At 44.3% G+C, this 16,784-nt stretch overlaps 1 protein-coding gene across 1 annotated transcript in view; it reads right to left on the bottom strand.

The window, feature by feature from the left end:
* Positions 1-16,784, bottom strand: part of OTOGL (otogelin like) — a 939,358-nt gene that overhangs the window by 288,152 nt on the left and 634,422 nt on the right. The window lies entirely within an intron of this gene.

Below are 16,784 nucleotides of genomic sequence, written 5' to 3'. Positions count from 1 at the left end.
ATCAAGTAAGGGGTCCGGATCGTCAAAGCCCCAGCTCGCCTCAAGTAAAAGCCCTGCTCAGCCAAGACACCCTTCTGATAACATCCAATCATTAAGCATTATGACCTAGAATGTCGCAAGGATGACCAAGGTTCTGCAAAGTACTTCGGCAACCACGCTCCTTGCAGGGGCTGATTTAATCTACGTTCAAGAAACGTGAACACCCACATCCATTCCAATAGGAGGTTATGCGGAATACTTTAAACCTGCAACCAAAGGGACTATATTTGGGAGACCTGCGGGGGGCATCTTCATATACATCAAACATGCCTTGAAAGTCCATTTTACTGAGATAAAGAACGTCTCTGACATGTTCCTGGACGGGACATTGAAAGGCCTTAATACAGGCAAGAGCCCACTATCCCTACTCTTAATCAATGTATATTACAACCCTCACGGGCCGGCCCCTAAGGACAAGCTCATTCGGTTGATTGCTCAGATTGAGCCTTTGCTCATACAGTTTGCTCCTATGGAACCTATTATCCTTGGGGATATTAATATGCATAAAATAGGAGAGGATGTACAGGAAAGTTATTCCGCTGGGTGTGCTGGGAGATTTAACGCCTTGATGCGGGCGTACTATCTGGCCACTATGCACTCCCTATCTACAAAGTCCAAGCCATGGGTATCTCACGCACCCACCTACAACAATCAGACCACTATAGACTATATTTTACAAATACATATGCTAAACTTCAAAGTGACCACGCCGCCTTAATTTTGCATTTAACCATCACAGTGGACATCCGCTATACCCCCCGCTGCATCAGAGCGTCCCAGGGCGAAGAACAGCACAGGCTCCTCAGAAGGATCAAATGGGAGGCGAAGACAATTAACGAATTTGCCTCATGGAAAACAACATGGATCGGATGTCAGACCAGTCCTAATCACTGGGGTCGTATTGGGGAATTGGACAAACTCGCATATGCACTAGCCACACTCTTGAGGGGTAACACCACATACAGTATCCCCCTAAACCCAACATACGCTCTGGGTCAAGCACCAGTGATAAAGCAATGCGTAAAACATCTAAAGGCCAAACGAAGTGCCTATCAAAAAACCAGGTCAGAGACCGCAAAGAAGGAACTTACATTAGCAGCAAAAAAACATTCACAACAGGTTTGGAAGGCAAAACGTGAACTCACAGAGGCAAAATGGGTGAAGATATTTGACCTGTTGGGGCCGTGCAAATCCCAAGAATTTTGGCAATATCTAAACCAACTATTTCACGGGACCTCCAGCAGAGAGAACCCTCTTGACGCAGCTACCTGGGTAGTCCATGTTAAAAGTCTGTATACCGAGGATCTGAATGGCACTTCGCAAAACAGTGCTACAACACCTGGGAAGGGACATGGAAACATCTCAGAAGAGCCCGTTGTCCCTCCAGCCGCTTCAATTCTCCCAGGCAAAGGCGAGGTCTGTTTAATCCTAAAAAAGATCCGACGGAACGGAGCCCCCGGCCCCAGTGGTCTACCAGGCTACCTTTTCAGGGATGATACAGACTTCTGGTCTGACACCCTGGTGCAGCTATATGCAGAATGCAGGCTCATGGGGGATGTCCCAAACTCTGGGAGGGGTTCACTGCTGCAACCAATATATAAAAAAGGGCCAAATTCTGACCGTAGGAACTACCGAATGATTGCCCTGTTGGACATCAAGGGCAAGGCCTATGCAAGTTCACTTTTGGCGGAATTAGTGAACTGGGACCAGACGGAAGGTCTTCTGCCCTTTTATCAGACCGGGTTCAGACCAGGGGGCTCTACCGTGGATAACATTGTCGCCCTGTCATATCTAGTCAATCAAGCAGTGTCCCACTGTACCCCGCCACTTTTTGCCTGCTTCATCGATTACTCGGCAGCCTTCGATGAGGTAGACCGTTCCATCCTTCGGCAGAAACTGGCATATTGGAACATCAGTCCACCCTTATTACAAGCCATTAAATCCCTATATTTGGGAACTTGGGTAAGGGTCAAACTTACAAGTCATTGAGAAAATTACCACGGATCGGGAGTTAAAACAGGGATGCGTCCTGGCCCGATGCTCTTCAATTTGTACACTGCGGACATGTATGAAGCCACTTTAGCTACGCCCAGGATTGGCCTCACAAAGATACAGCTGCTGCAGTATGCCGAAGACCTGGTCCTCCTCGACCATACCAAAATAGGCCTCCAAAAAGCACTTACGGCCCTTTCTGTATACAATGCTCAGAACAAGCTGGTCGCTAATCCAACCAAGTCCAAAATAGTGATCTTCGGCCACCATCCGAAAAAAAAGTGGCAAAGTGGCGGTTGGACACGCTGACCCTGAACTCTGTCCAATCTTATAATTACCTTGGGGTTTGGATCAGCTAATCCGGCCACCCACATGTGCACCTCCACAAACTGCAGAAGAGGAAAATGGTCACCTATGCACTTTGCAAACTATATGCGACTTTGGACAGTCCATCAACAATGGCCATACAAAGAGTCTTGGGGGCTAAACTTTAACCATCCCTCAATTACGCGCAACAGACATTCCCAGGGAAATTTGCACAGGACCTGGAAAAAATACATTGTACTGCCTACAAAAAGTTATTCCGTTTACCAGCTTGCACCAGGAATACCTTAATTCGTTTGGAATTTGATCTCAATCAACAAAAGCTAGAAGAGCTGCTGACTCTCTCAAAATACTCCTTTTTAACAACGGCGGCCTCCTCAAACTCTTTGAAAGGCTGTTTTAAAATTGATTTTTCTACAATCCAGCAACCCATGGTCTGCTTGTCTTGCTTTAGCCAATAATCTTCTGCAGCTAGCTACAGAGAACTGGGACCCTAGCATAACCAACTACGCTATTATTAAAACAACAATAAAAAAGCAATTGTGTCTACGCTCTCGCACTCTGGATATGGAATCCCTGGCAGCAAGAGGCTTTCATGAGACTCAAAGTCTCTCACATACACGGACCAGTCGTAAACTTCATCTCACGTAGGCCTTGCAGAGGCAAGCCCTACACAAAATTTTAGCTGCCAGACTACACCCTCTCCCTTTAAAAGAACTATATCCAACTGTGAATACAAGGCCGGGCATCAGGGAGTGCCGCTTATGCAATTACAAACGAGAATCCCTGGCCCATATTCTATTTTGCTGTCCAGCCCTTCAGTCAGTTCGCAGAATCTACCTTAGACCGATCCTCCTCCAATTGGGCACTCGTACAGCAAAAGAGGCACTCCAACAACTTTACACTTTGGACATTGTAAAGCACATGGCCAGTTTAATTTGTTTACCATACCTGCATATTATTGAAGGGAAATTCTCCACACGCCGGGGTTCTTTAAAAGTGACGGCCTGGGCCGTGGATGCTTGGCTAATATCGAACCTTTGACTTGCTCTGCCCATCAAGGTTTTTATAACCACTGTCTTATCTTATAAACAAAAACAAATGGAGATTTTAATAATGTTTTGATCAAATATCTCTTGTTTTACACTTCGAAATGCTGCTCTCTTCCTCTTTAAATATGTTGCATTTTGTAATGGTTTTGATTAACCGCACAAATAAAGTGATCATTCAGTCCTGATTTGTGTACTGTGTGTAATTTACATGCAAGGATAATTGAGAAAGGGAACCGTAAGGTAATTATATTCTAGGTCCGAGTAACTGTTTGTCTCCCCATTCTATTTAATGCAAATTAAGTAGTACATTGATATATTATTTATAAGGGTCAGTGATAGTTTCTCATAGGCATTATTGTCAGAATGCTGTCTATGAATGTTGGCTCTGAATGCTTCAATGTCTATAATGACTATTTAGTATCCTTTGTCTGATTCATTCATTATAATGGATCAGTAATTTGTAAAGGAATGTAATGCCAGTCTTTGTTTCCAAATAAAGTTTTGATTAAAGGGCTTGGCAATTGCACATTTGTTGTCTAACTCTAATAAATCATACAGAACCATTTTGGGAAAATTGTGAATGAAATTCCTTAATGTAGTGTGAATCAAATGTAGATGTTGGAGTCAGATCACTTTCAAAACTGTAGTCTAAAATTATATCTAGATATGTTAATGTTTATAGTACCGTTGGTACGTCTGATTCTTTGGTTTTGAGGGATGAATACATTTGGATATGCCTGATGTCTTTAATAGTATAAGCACAGCTCGAGGGTAGATGTGATGAAATGTATGGGCTTGGTGTCTTTTAAAAAATTTATTTGAGTTTTATTGTAAATGTGTATAGATCTATTTGCACATTATTAAACTTACATCTAGAAGAGGGGTTGACACTTAGGGTTGTATTTGGAGTTTAGTGGACAGGGTGCTCCATCATAAATGTGGCTATCATAATCCTGGTTTGCCCTCTGTATTTAGAGTTGGGCAAACCACCATGTTTCAACCGGAGGAGCATCAGCAAGCTCTGCGGGTGGAAACCTAACCAACAGCCAGACTGAAATTGAGCTGTCATTCAAACTACCCAGACTGTCTGCTCTGTTTAGGGTGGATCTTCCTATATAGCTTTTTCCTTTTTGGGACAATCATGGAAACCCTCAAGCCGGAATATGAACATTACATTTCCAAAGTCTAATTGCTTCATAAAATCTAATTCCTTACCTAACTAAGAAAATAAAAATCTGATCAATTTATATACTGTGTCAAGTGATGAGAGCAAATAACTTGAATTAGTCAAGTGTAAAGACATGTCAAGTGTCAAGTGTGGCCATGCGACCTGAAAAATATATTTTCTTTTTTAACATATAAGCACAGTGGTTTGCACTCTCTCTCTTTCTTTTTTCAGGTGTCATTCCTTCTATTAAGTTACAATAAGAACATGACCATCCCGCAAGCCATGAGATTGCTGCTTATTCTACATATTTGAAAATGCTGCATTGTTCACACCCTTTTGAGAATGTTATTCATTCTTCTTCAAACTACTGTCTTTCACTCAAATCACATAGAACAATATATTTTAGTTGAGAGCATGTGGCTCTTATATTTCTAGTGGGTTTCAGTGGGGCCACATTTCCATGGATAATGAGTTGACAGCAGGAAGAGGAATGGTATGATATTATCACAGCAGTAAAAGCTATGACTAGATTTTAAATACACTGATAACTGATGGCATGATCTACACCGCATTCTTCCATTCCTGTTCACTCACACACTTTTCCTCACTCCAAACCACACTGGCTACTAAACAGTCCTCATCCTGTTGATTTCCCAGATTCACGCCTACCTCGTCCAAGGAACAAGGAAGTCTAGAAAGACAATCTACCTTCTTATTCCTCTCCTCGGGTATGTATTCACCTTTAAAATGATACTCTATAAGTTTCATTCTTATTCTAACCAACCTTGCAGTAGCTTTTTTCAAATGAACGTTAGATCCACTGATGATGGGTACCCATGGCTTATGATGAGTTCACAACAAAACCTTTACTCCCCACACATTAGCCTTAAAAAGTTCAGAGCCAAGTGCAAACGAGTATTTCTCGTTCTATCACAGAATAAAACCTTTCCTGAGCCATCAAAGTTCATGAAGCAAATGCAACCACACGCTCAGACTCACCTTTGTCATGAGACAAAACAGCCCCCAAACTAACATCACTTGCAGCCACTGTGACCACCAAAGGCTTTCCTGGTTAATATGGACTGAGAAGTCGAGCATTGGACAATCTTCTCTTCACTTGCCTAAAAGCATTTTCTTGAGATTGCCTCCACACAAACATAGTAACAACTTAGCATTTAGGCATGTAGGGGTTCCACCTTAGTAGAAAACTCTGGATAAATTTGATAAAGTACTCGTGCATACCTAAGAAAGCTTGAAGTTCTTCCCTATTCTCTGGGGTACCCAATTCTTCAAAGGCCTCAACCAACCCTGGACACAGGCCAATGCCCTTACCAGAAATGACATGTCCAAGATGCTCCACTTCTTGCACACAGAACTCACACTTGTCTTTACTCAATCTCAGACCTCTCTTACTCAATGCACCTAAAGCTGCATTCAACCTCACCTCCTTGCTGAAGACCAAAATGCAACCCTGGAAAACTAACACCCATCCACATCTCTCAAAACGTCTCCCATCACATGTTGAAAAACTGCTGCAGGGGACGCCAAGCCAAAGGGCATTCTGAAAAACTGGAAAATACCACAAGGAGTAACAAAGGCCATAAGATGCCCTGAGCCCTTGGTAAGCACAACGTGGTCACATGCCAACTTCATATCTAATTTAGAAAATAAGCTAGCCCCCGCTAATGTGTCCATCATTTCCTAATTTTTTCGGCAAAGAATGCCCATTCAACCATATAGCCCTTTTTGGGCTTCTGAGGTCAATGCACATCCTCAGCTTATCATTTCTTTTCTTAGCAACTACAGTAGGTGAGAGCCATGACAACAAATCAACACATTGTATTACACTATCCTGACACAACTGGGTAAGATGTTTGTCCAAGCTTTCCCTGATACTCAAAGAAACATACTTTAATTTGTGTTTGATAGGCACACAACCTTTCTTGAGTTTGTTTTCATGCTTGTACCCTTCTAATCTTCCAGGTTTGTCCTCAAGAACACAAGCATGTGATTTCAAACTGTTTCCAGATCGTTCACACTACACAGTGTGTTCTCATCTATGCACCAAACTTGTTGATCACATCCATGGCTTAAGGATGATTGATAAACATCCCTTGTGATGCCAACCAATAATGCCAGGGCCCTTCTGTGAGACATACAATTTACCCTGCACCTCCCTCCCTTTGCAACCAATGACAGTTTAAACAAATCCTTCCATGTCTATGTTCTCACCATTATATCCATAAGGAGATATATCTGAAGGCAACAAATTAATGATAATAAATTAGTAAGTATATGTGCTCATAGAAATAATAGTGATTTTGGACCCTGAAACAGTTAATAAAGAAACACATGCATATCGTATGATGTTAGAAATGGGGGTCTCTAGTTGGCAGAGATAGGTACCTTTGTCACAATAGGGACACTTGCTTCTAGTCAGGGTAAGGGGGAAACACACCTTAGATAACCCGTGCTCATCCCCTGGGTAGCTTGGCACAAGCAGACAGACTTATCCCAAAGGCAATGTGTAAAGTATTTGTACTCAAAACACACAGTAATACAGTGATAACACCACAAATGGACACCATACCAGTTTACGAAAAATAAACTATCTTTATCTAAACTCAACAAGACCAAAACAACAAAAGTCCAACATACATGTAATAAGAATATGACTTTTCGAAGGTTTCAAGCAACTGGGTCCATAGAAAACTATGGAAGCATGATTCTACACTTTGAGGCACATGCATCAAAGGTTTTTGCGATCGCAAACGGTGCGATTCGCAAAAATCGTCTGTTTGCGATCGCAAATTAGCCTTTGGAGATGCATGAAAGTGTTTCCTAAGCGCAATTTAAGAATTCGCAATTATTTGTGAATTCCTAAATTGCGATTGCATTTAAGGAATCGCAATTTGCGATTCCTTAAATGGAATGCTAGAAGCACTTACAAATAGCGATTTTGCTATTTGAGACCGCAAATTACAGACAAATCAAACTTGTCAGTAATTTGCAAAAACTTTGAAAAATGCACTAAAATGCATTTTTTTAAGTTTTAAGTTACACACACATATGCCCTTGGGGCATGTGTGTGCGCAACATGGGTGCACATCACAATTTCAGGGGTGCAACAGGGTGTCATTTTGACACCCTTGCACCCTTGAAATTACATGAGCAATTTGCGAATACCTACTGGTACTCGCAAATTGCGCATGCAATCTCCCATTCATTCCTATGGGCCTGTAGGCCCATAGAAATGAATAGGAAGGCATTCCTTAATTGTGACTCGCAATTTGCGAGTCGCAATTAAGGAATGTTTACGAACCGCTATTTTTATAGCGATTCCTACATGCATAGGCTTTTGCGATTCCTTAATTGCGATTCCTTAATAATCGCAATTAAGGAATCGCAAAAGCCTTCCTTGATGCATGTGCCAGAAAGTACCTGTAGATGCGCCAAAACTCACAAGGCCAAACAGCCGCAGAGATGGGAAGCGTCGAGAAACAAAGAGATGTATCAGTTCCTGAGTCCCTGGTAAGGCAATGTGACAGTTCAGCTGCACGCAGGAGAAGTGATGCATCGAATCTGGACTGTAGGGGGAAGTGATGCATCGACTCCAAGATGGTTCTGTTCCAGGGGTGATGCATTGGAAAAACTTGCCGCACAGGTGCGATGCATGGAAATCCGGGATGCGACGGCGATCGATGCTGTGACGACAAGCGGCACTGCATCGGTTTCTTCAGCTGCGACCCCACGATGCATCAGTTCTTGCAGCTATGACAGGTGCTGTATCAGCTCGGCAGGGGCTCAGCGATGCGTGGAGATTCTTCTCGTGCGGCGGTGCTGCATCAGGAAAAGCAGCCGCAAGAACAGTGATGCAACGATTTTTTCAGTTGTTTAGGTTTCTTCCAGCTCCCAACAGCAGGAACAACCTCCAGAGGCCTAAAACTGGAACAGGCACCTCTTGGCAGGTCAGAACTCTCTGCTGCAGAGTTCAGGGGAGCTGGGGGTGAAGTCTTTGTGTCCCTGAGACTTCAGAACAGGAGACCAGCACATACAGGCCCTTGGAGTTCTTGTTCAGGCATGTACAAAGTAAAGTTCCAGTCTTTGTCCTTTCCTTGGCAAAAACAGCAACTGCAGGCCGACCCCACAGAGCACACAGCAAAGGGGCAATACTTCTCCTCACAGCTCTTCAGCTCTTCTCCTTGGCAAAGGTTTCTCTCGAGTCCAGAAGTGATTAAAGTTCCGGGGTTTAAAGTCTACTACTTATACCCCATTTTGTCTTTGCTCTATTTGTACAAGGGTCTCTGAGCCCAGTCCAAACCAGTTATGTCCTCACTGGTGCAGTATGGCCAAGAGAGGCAGGCCTATTCAGGTGAAAGGAAATCTCCTTCCACTACTCTAAATTCAGCCAAACCCCATTCAGCTCAGCTCTGTGTCATCCAGGCAGGGCCAGGCACACTTCAACCCCACCAGTAGCTGTCTATGGTGAATGCACATCTCCAGTCCCTGTCACTCCAAAACCAGACAGTCAATCCATAAACAGGCAGAGGCACACAGAATGGTTAAACAAGAAAATGCCTAATTTCTAAAAGTGGCATTTCAAACCACAATTTAAAAATCATCTTTACTAAAAAATGTGTTATTAAATCCTGAGTTCACAGAGCCTAAACTTCAGTTCTCTATCTTGTCCCAATGGGAAGTTATACTTGTAAGATGTTGCAAAGTATTTCCCATTCTATCCTATGGGGCAGATAGCCTTTCAATAGTGAAAAAGGAAATTGGCAGTATTTCACTATCAGGACATGTCACACATACCACTACATGTCATACCTTTCACATACACTGTACCCTGCCCATGCGGGTACCTTGGGCCTACCAAAGGGGTGTCTCACATGGAAGAAAAGGAAAGGTTAGTACCTTCCAAGTAGGTGTAGTTGCCAGGTTGAAATGGCCATTTAAAACTGTGCACAGACACTGCAGTGTCAGGTCTGAGATACCTTTTCAGGGCTATTCATGTGGGTGGCACAATCCGTGCTGCAGGACCACTAGTAGTATTTGATTTACAGACCCTGGCACACTCAGTACACTTTACTAGGGACTTACCAGTAAATCAAACATGTCAATCATGGATAATCAATTGTAATAACCATTTACGCAGACAGCATATGCACTTTAGCACTGATTAGCAGTGGTAAAGTGCCCAGGGTCCTAAGGCCAAAGACAACAGGTGAGGAAAAAGTAGGAGGAAGAAGCAAACAGTTTGGGGATAACCGTGTAAAAAGCGCCAAGTCCAACACCTATGGCAAAGTATTGAATGGGATACCTGGACTTGGCAACATCATTTTCATGAACCTTGATACACAATAGTAAATTGTCCATATTATCTGCCAACCCTTGATCAGGATTGTCGGTCACCACAGTCACAGTATTTTTCTTAGTATTCATTCGACACACTCTGGCTAAATGGTCAGAAACTCCACATTTGTTACAGTCCTTCCCTAAAGCAGGACATTTCCTTTTGGCATAAACAGGTTTACTTGGAACGCTTTGATTCCTTTGACCACTAGAACATTCTCTTTTGTGTTCTTGTCCAGTTCTTTGGCAGATAGATTAGAATCTTGTATACTGTTACCAATAACCACAGCTTCTTCAAGAGAAGAAATCTTGCAAGTCAGTGATCTCTCCTGGATCTTTTTATTAAAACATCTGGTTACCAGCTGATCTCTTATAAGTTGGTCAGAGACTACATCAAATACACACTTGGCTGCTAACGCACACAAGGAAGCCACATGCATGCTACCGATTCCGTAGTATGCTGTTCTCTTTGAAAAAACCTATGTTTCCTAATAACCAAATTAGGTGGCTTACAAAAATGTCTCTCTAATGTTTTGACTGCTTCGATATACTCATCCAGTTCTTCTCCCGCATCATCAGGTACAAAAAGAGGCAAATGGCAAAAAATGCCTTGACCCTCCAGGCCTAATGAATGCTCTAACAACCATTTTTTCCTTTCAGGGATGAAACTTTAAAACCATCACTAGCCCCTAGAAAAGCAATTCACAGCTCTCAGGCACTCTTTACCAGCAATAAATGGTTCACCAGGTGTCTATAGAAATGGAGGAGGTGGATTGATTACTCGCATGTTGATGTAAAATACATTGCCAGATGTAAAACATGATGCTTAGGCTCACCAAAAATGCATGACCTAGGCAGCAGTACAAAACAGGCAACAACGTCTACCACAATTGAGTCATAATAAAATGAATTAAGCTGCACAGCGCATTTACCTGACTAGCAACAGCCTGCACATTCAAGATGCCAAATGGTAGATAAGATGTCAATGCCAGATCAAGCATTCATAGGTAAATAACCTAACTTGTACACTACATGGTCTATTTCGAATGAGGTGCCTGTCCCTCACAATAGGACAAAGCCAGGCAACAAAAATGGTTGGCATGCACACATTTGCTAGCATTAAGACATCACCACCAAGCCTGCTCTGGGAAGTTGATTACGTCTCAGAGTGCTGATGGTCAGCTAAAGGTTATGCTGATCGGTGCTTCAAAGTGAAATCCAAAGGAGAAACAGGGAATCAAATCCCAGGTGAGAGTCAAGTGCGGTGCACACAATACCACTCTGCGTGGCTTCCCCCTTCTGACTCCGCTCTGTGCAATTGGCCACTCTCGAAATAGTGCTGTACTTTGCATTCCACAGTGAATCCGTAATAGTACCGTGTCATGCATCACTCGTTGCCAGGGTCATATGATCCAAGTATACGGACATGGATGATGTTCCTCACGATAGTTTATTGTAGGAAGCAGTAACAAGAAGGGAGGGAGGCAACCTGCATCCTCTGAGACCCTGAGTCCATTAACCACCACCTCATGAACTCACCAACCCCTGCATTCCACATTCCACCATAGAATGTGAGCACAGGCTCACAAGCCCATCATAAAGACAGCAATGGCCTAGATATAACAAAAAATCTTAGGTGCCTTAGGAGAAATCGGAAAGATTTTGAATAAGCTGAAAGATAAACTTCGCAAGAACTACTTTGAAATGATGACAATAGTAGAATAAATTTGCCTTTCTCCTTGCATAAAAGCTTTTATGCTTAAGGACACTGCAAAATGTACACATTTGCACAAAGATCTCCAACAAATTTTAGGAATATGAAAAAGAAATCAGTTGCATACAATATTTATTTGTTTATTAATTTTGTAAGGACTTTGTAGTGTACATCATATTATGCCCCTGTGGTAACCAATACATCAGGGGTGTGTTAATAAGCTTAAAATACGCATAGCTGATTATATCAGAGCTATTGGGAATCTTGGCTATTGCGCAAAATAACATTTTTTATAAAGACATGATGGTAAAGTTGATTTTTGGCGGTAATTGATTGAATACGATCAAATATTTCGAGAGATGACATAGAACTGCATTTAAGACAAAAAGAGGCAAGGTGGATTTTTGACTAAAACTGGCTCCTGGACTTTTAGGGCCAAATTAAGATATTTTGGCAGAGTGATAGCGGTGTGGTGCAAACCGCTGCACCACTGCTCCACCAAAGCATGCGCTGCTTGCCCACCAGATTACGAATTATTCGGGCGGGCGGGCGGTGTTGCGGGTCCCCCTGTGGTGCCCTTCAAAAGGTAGCGGTGCCTTTTAAAAAGGCACCGTAATGTAAACACCTCACAAGGTTCCTGCACTGCATGGACTTGTAGGTCCATGCCGTGCAGGAACCTATGTGCATGCACACGGGGGCGCATGTTATGCCCCCCTGTGTGCATCCACATATGTCTGAGGCACAGGAGAAAATTCATAATGTACTTGGTGGGACCGTGGCGAAGGGAAGGAGAGAGATGGGTCGGTAGTTGTTCAGGTTCGTAGGGTCTGCAGCAGGTTTCTTGAGGAAGGCCTTGACATCTGCGTGCTTCCAGTCACCGGGGAAAGTGCCAGATTTGAAGGAGGCGTTGATGGTGCGTCATAGCTTGGTCGCTATGGCGGTGGCGGCTCTGTGAAAGATGTGTGGGGACAGGTGTCCATGGGGGCTCCTGAGTGGGTGCTCTTCATGGTCGTGGTGACATCTTCGTTGGTGACCGGGGTCCAGGTGGTGATGGCAGGCCGGCTGTCGTTGCTGAAGGGACGGGTAGTTTCCGAGGTCTGCTCACTGAAGTTGTCATAGAGGGCCTTGATTTTCAAGTGGAAGTAGGAGCCGAGCTTGTTGCAGAGGTCCTGGGAGGGAGGGACATCCGTGGCTTCGCTGGGGGGTTTGGTGAATTGCTGGATGAAGTTGAAGAGTTCCTTTGAGTTGCTGGAGTTGGAGAGGATTTTCTTCCGGATTAAGGTCTTCTTTGTGGATCTTATGCGTTGGTGGTATTCTGTCATGGTGTTCTTGTATGTGGTCAGGTCTTCCATGGTTTTGCTGTTTCTCCATAGTTTTTAGAGACGTCTGCAGGAACGTCTGGCTTCTTGGAGGTCGGTGGTGAACCAGGTGGCCTTCAGGGCGCGTTGTCTGTCAGCGGTGCGGAAGGTTGCGATTTTCTCTGCGCAGTAATTCCTTGGCTCCCGAGTTGGCATTGATCGAGGTGGGGGGGGGGGTCATGGATGAGGGTGTAGTTGAGGTGCTCCTGTGACCTTGCTCCAGTCCCTTCGTGGAGGGCGAGGAGTGGGTTTGAGAGCGGTGGCGGTGCTGAAAGAGAAGTGTACGCAGTGGTGGTCCGTCCAGAGAGGCTGTGTGGTGTGGCTGAAGCAGATGTTGTTGCCTCCTGCAAAGATGGGGTCGAAGGGGTGTCCTACCTTGTGGGTAGGGGTGGTGATGACCTGTTTCAGTCCGATGTTAGTGAGGTTGTCCAGGAGGGAGGAGGAGTTAGGGTCGCTGAGGTTGTTGAGGTGAAAGTTCAGGTCTCCGATGAGTATGTAGTCCATGGAGGCGATGGCGTGTGGTGCGATGAGGTCAGCAATGGTAGCGGTAAACGAAGTGCGAGGTCCAGGGGGTCTGTATGTGAGGGTGCCATGCAGTGTGGTTCTAGGGCCGGTCTGGATCTGGAAGTGGAGGTGGAGGTGCTGGCGGAGTCGCTCGTGGTGGTGCTGGAAAGTCGGAGCGATCTCTTGTGTGTGATGGCGTGTCTTCCACCTGGGCAGTTGAGGTGGTCCTTCCTCTGCGATGTCAGGGGCAGAGGAGGTGTAGGTCCAGGTTTCAGTGAAGAAGGCGACGTCTGGCGAGAGGGTGTCGAGAAGGTCCCATATTTCTACGGCATATCTGTGCAGGGAGCGCACGTTGAGGAGGATGCACTTCAGGGTTCCAGGGGTGTTGGCGTCCGGCGTGTGGCCGGCGGTAGTGGTGGTGTGGAGGGTGGTGAATTTTCAGCAGCAGTGGAAGCAGGAGAACTGGCTGGGGGTGGTATTCGGCATTGACAGTTGGCAGTTGTTGTTCCTTTCGGGGTAGAGTGCGAGGAGGGCCCCTGAGTCGTATTGGTGGGTGGCAAAAATGGGCATGGAAGGCACAAACAGGAACGGAAGCAGAAGTAGATCGGGGGAAAAATAAAAAATGTATTAATGCCGACAGAGAATAGACCACAAAAGGACATAGGGGCACAAAAGGCAGACTCCAACCCCTACCTAGCAGAGAGGTGGAAGGGGCAGCAGAAGAGGCACAGCCAGCGGAGCTGCACGGGCGGAGAGCTGGGTCTCTGACCAGGAGGTCAAAGGTCTTGCTCAGATGTCCGCGCAGCGGCTGCCATTAAATAGGGGAAGGAGGGAGGGAAGTGCAGCTGGGAGGCGGGAGCAGGAAACCAGCAGGGGGGAGGGCCGCAGGGGCAGCAGCGGCGAAAACAGGCACATAGGGCACAAACAGGAACGGAGGCAGAAGTTGATTAGGGGGCATTGTGACCATTCTTGCTCCTTGACTCTGAAACTAGATGATTTTGTATGGGTTAATTATCAATAAAGGATAACCAGATGCTGATTCTTTTTTTTTTTTTAAATCATTCATTAAAACGTTTGACTAATTTCTTAAGGATGATGCTTTTCATCCGTTATTGAATATTTGGAAGAGGCACTGTAAGGCTGTAGGAGCACAAAGAAACTTGGAAGAGCTTTTATGTTTTGGGGCTGGGCACTCTTCCGTGTAGTTCTGGCTGAACAAAATTCTCCTCCCGAAGGAAAAGTACCACACAGGTCGTTTGCCAAAGAATAAGAGGGTACGACTATAGAGTGCTTCTCTGTCATGTTTTGTGTGTTTTTCCTGAATTAAACCATTGACGTTGTTCTGGCACTATCCATTCTGCTTTATTTGTAAAATGTTGTCTGGTCGACAAACTGCTCAGTACAAATAATATAAATGTATGCACCAAGGCCACTGAGTTATTTCAACAGTTTAAATAGTTTTTAATATATTTTGAACACTTTAATCATGTACAATATTCACATGTTGCACATTGTTTTTAATACTATATTAATTCCAAGAACTCCTAGTTTGTTGATCAGCTTGTGGACGTATTTCTATGAATGTGTACTGATCATTAACAAACATTTACACTTAAGCTTATGTTTATCAACTACCAGAATTATAAAAGTCGATCTGTAGTTGGTTGCCGATTACAGATGCAATGTTTAAGGCACTGCGGAGTTGTCCCAGTTCAAACTAAGGGACGTAAATATTTTCTGGACCACTGTGCAGCACCGTTCTCGACAGAAGCTAGCAAATATTTGATTAACTCTTTTTATTGCTAATACCTTACCTTGCAAGCCTGCTAGCCAAACTGTTCTGTCACTGAGTCATCTCATAAAAACACATAGAATAAATGCAAAATAAAATGGTAATTCATTAGAATCTAGTTTTTTTGCCCCAAATACAATTTCCAAATAAGGATGCAAATGTGAATGAAACGTAACATCAGCTCACACAGTGTGTCACTCAATATTGGCACTCACCCAGTGAAGCGTATATCACACAGTGAACAGTGAACACATGGTGGTATGGTGAACCTAGCACCGAGTGGGTTTCTAGCCCATGTGTGGAGACTCTGTACAGCAGTAGGCCAGTTGAAGGCAACTACAGGGTATGCATCCCTCTCTCCCAGAATGATTGCGGTAGCATCAAAATCCTTTTTTTGGTGGGAATGTAGGAGTGGTTGTCAGGTAGTTCTAGGCTCAAATCCTCGATCTGTTCCCCAGGGACATTTCAAATCATCCTCAGCGGCGGCCGCCATAAACTAAGGATGGTGGGGTGGGTAGCGTCGCGTGGGGGGGATTGAATATAAAAAAAATAAAACGTATCATTTGCCGCCAGTCGCTCCAGCGCCGCTTCTACTCGCACCATCTTTCCTCTTCCAGCCTGCTGGTCCCAGCAGCCCCTAGTACAGACTCCCTGGTCAGGGATTGGTCTGAGCAGGCAGAAAAGACGCCCTGCTCAGACCAGGGAGCCTGTGGAGTTTCTTGAGCCCGGCTGCTCAATGCAGCTGGGCTGGAGAAAACCAAAATGTGCATGTGTGTTTTGATCGGCCTGAGACAGCTGGCCAAAACACATATGCGCACATAGGGAGTGGAGTGCACCAGCACTCCTTCCCCCTCCCATACCTCGGCCCTGCCCCTCCCAACTGCGCTGGCTAAGAACCGGCAAATTTAAATTAAAATGATGCAAGAACATTGTTTTAATTTACATTTGGTGACTCTGAGCCAGGCAGTGGGAAGACACTCCTCTGCCATTGCGGAGGAGCCGCCCATCCTTTCTCTATAGGTTAGCAAAGTAAACATTGTTTCAAGTTAGACAGATCTGTAACACATTGTACATTATGTTATCCTTTTTTCTGCCCTTCCCTCTGCTAACGAATTTACTTGTTGCATTAACTGGCTCCTCCACCTCCTCCTTCTCAGGCATCTATAGAGTAACCCATGGGTCTGTAATTGGCACTCTTTTTTTTTTCTAATGTCTTTTCCATCTATTTCCTTTCCTCCATCTCACTTTAAATTTCCATATATGCTAAAAGACATAGACAACACTATTGTCACCCTTGGAAGTATGAAGTGAAGTTCTCATCTTCAGCTGTGTTTCTTTTAACATACTGATACTGATATACACAAAAGGTAGACTGCACTGTGGATACATCTACCAGGTACATATATCTAGTTGCTGCATTGTGTAAATCTGTTCTCTCAGCATACATTGTAGAAATAACCAGCTCAACTATTTTAGCAAATAGGAT

Source organism: Triturus cristatus, chromosome 4_1 (genome assembly GCF_964204655.1).
Source record: "Triturus cristatus chromosome 4_1, aTriCri1.1, whole genome shotgun sequence".
Lineage (NCBI taxonomy): Eukaryota > Metazoa > Chordata > Amphibia > Caudata > Salamandridae > Triturus > Triturus cristatus.
This window is presented reverse-complemented; position numbering and strand designations above follow the sequence as displayed.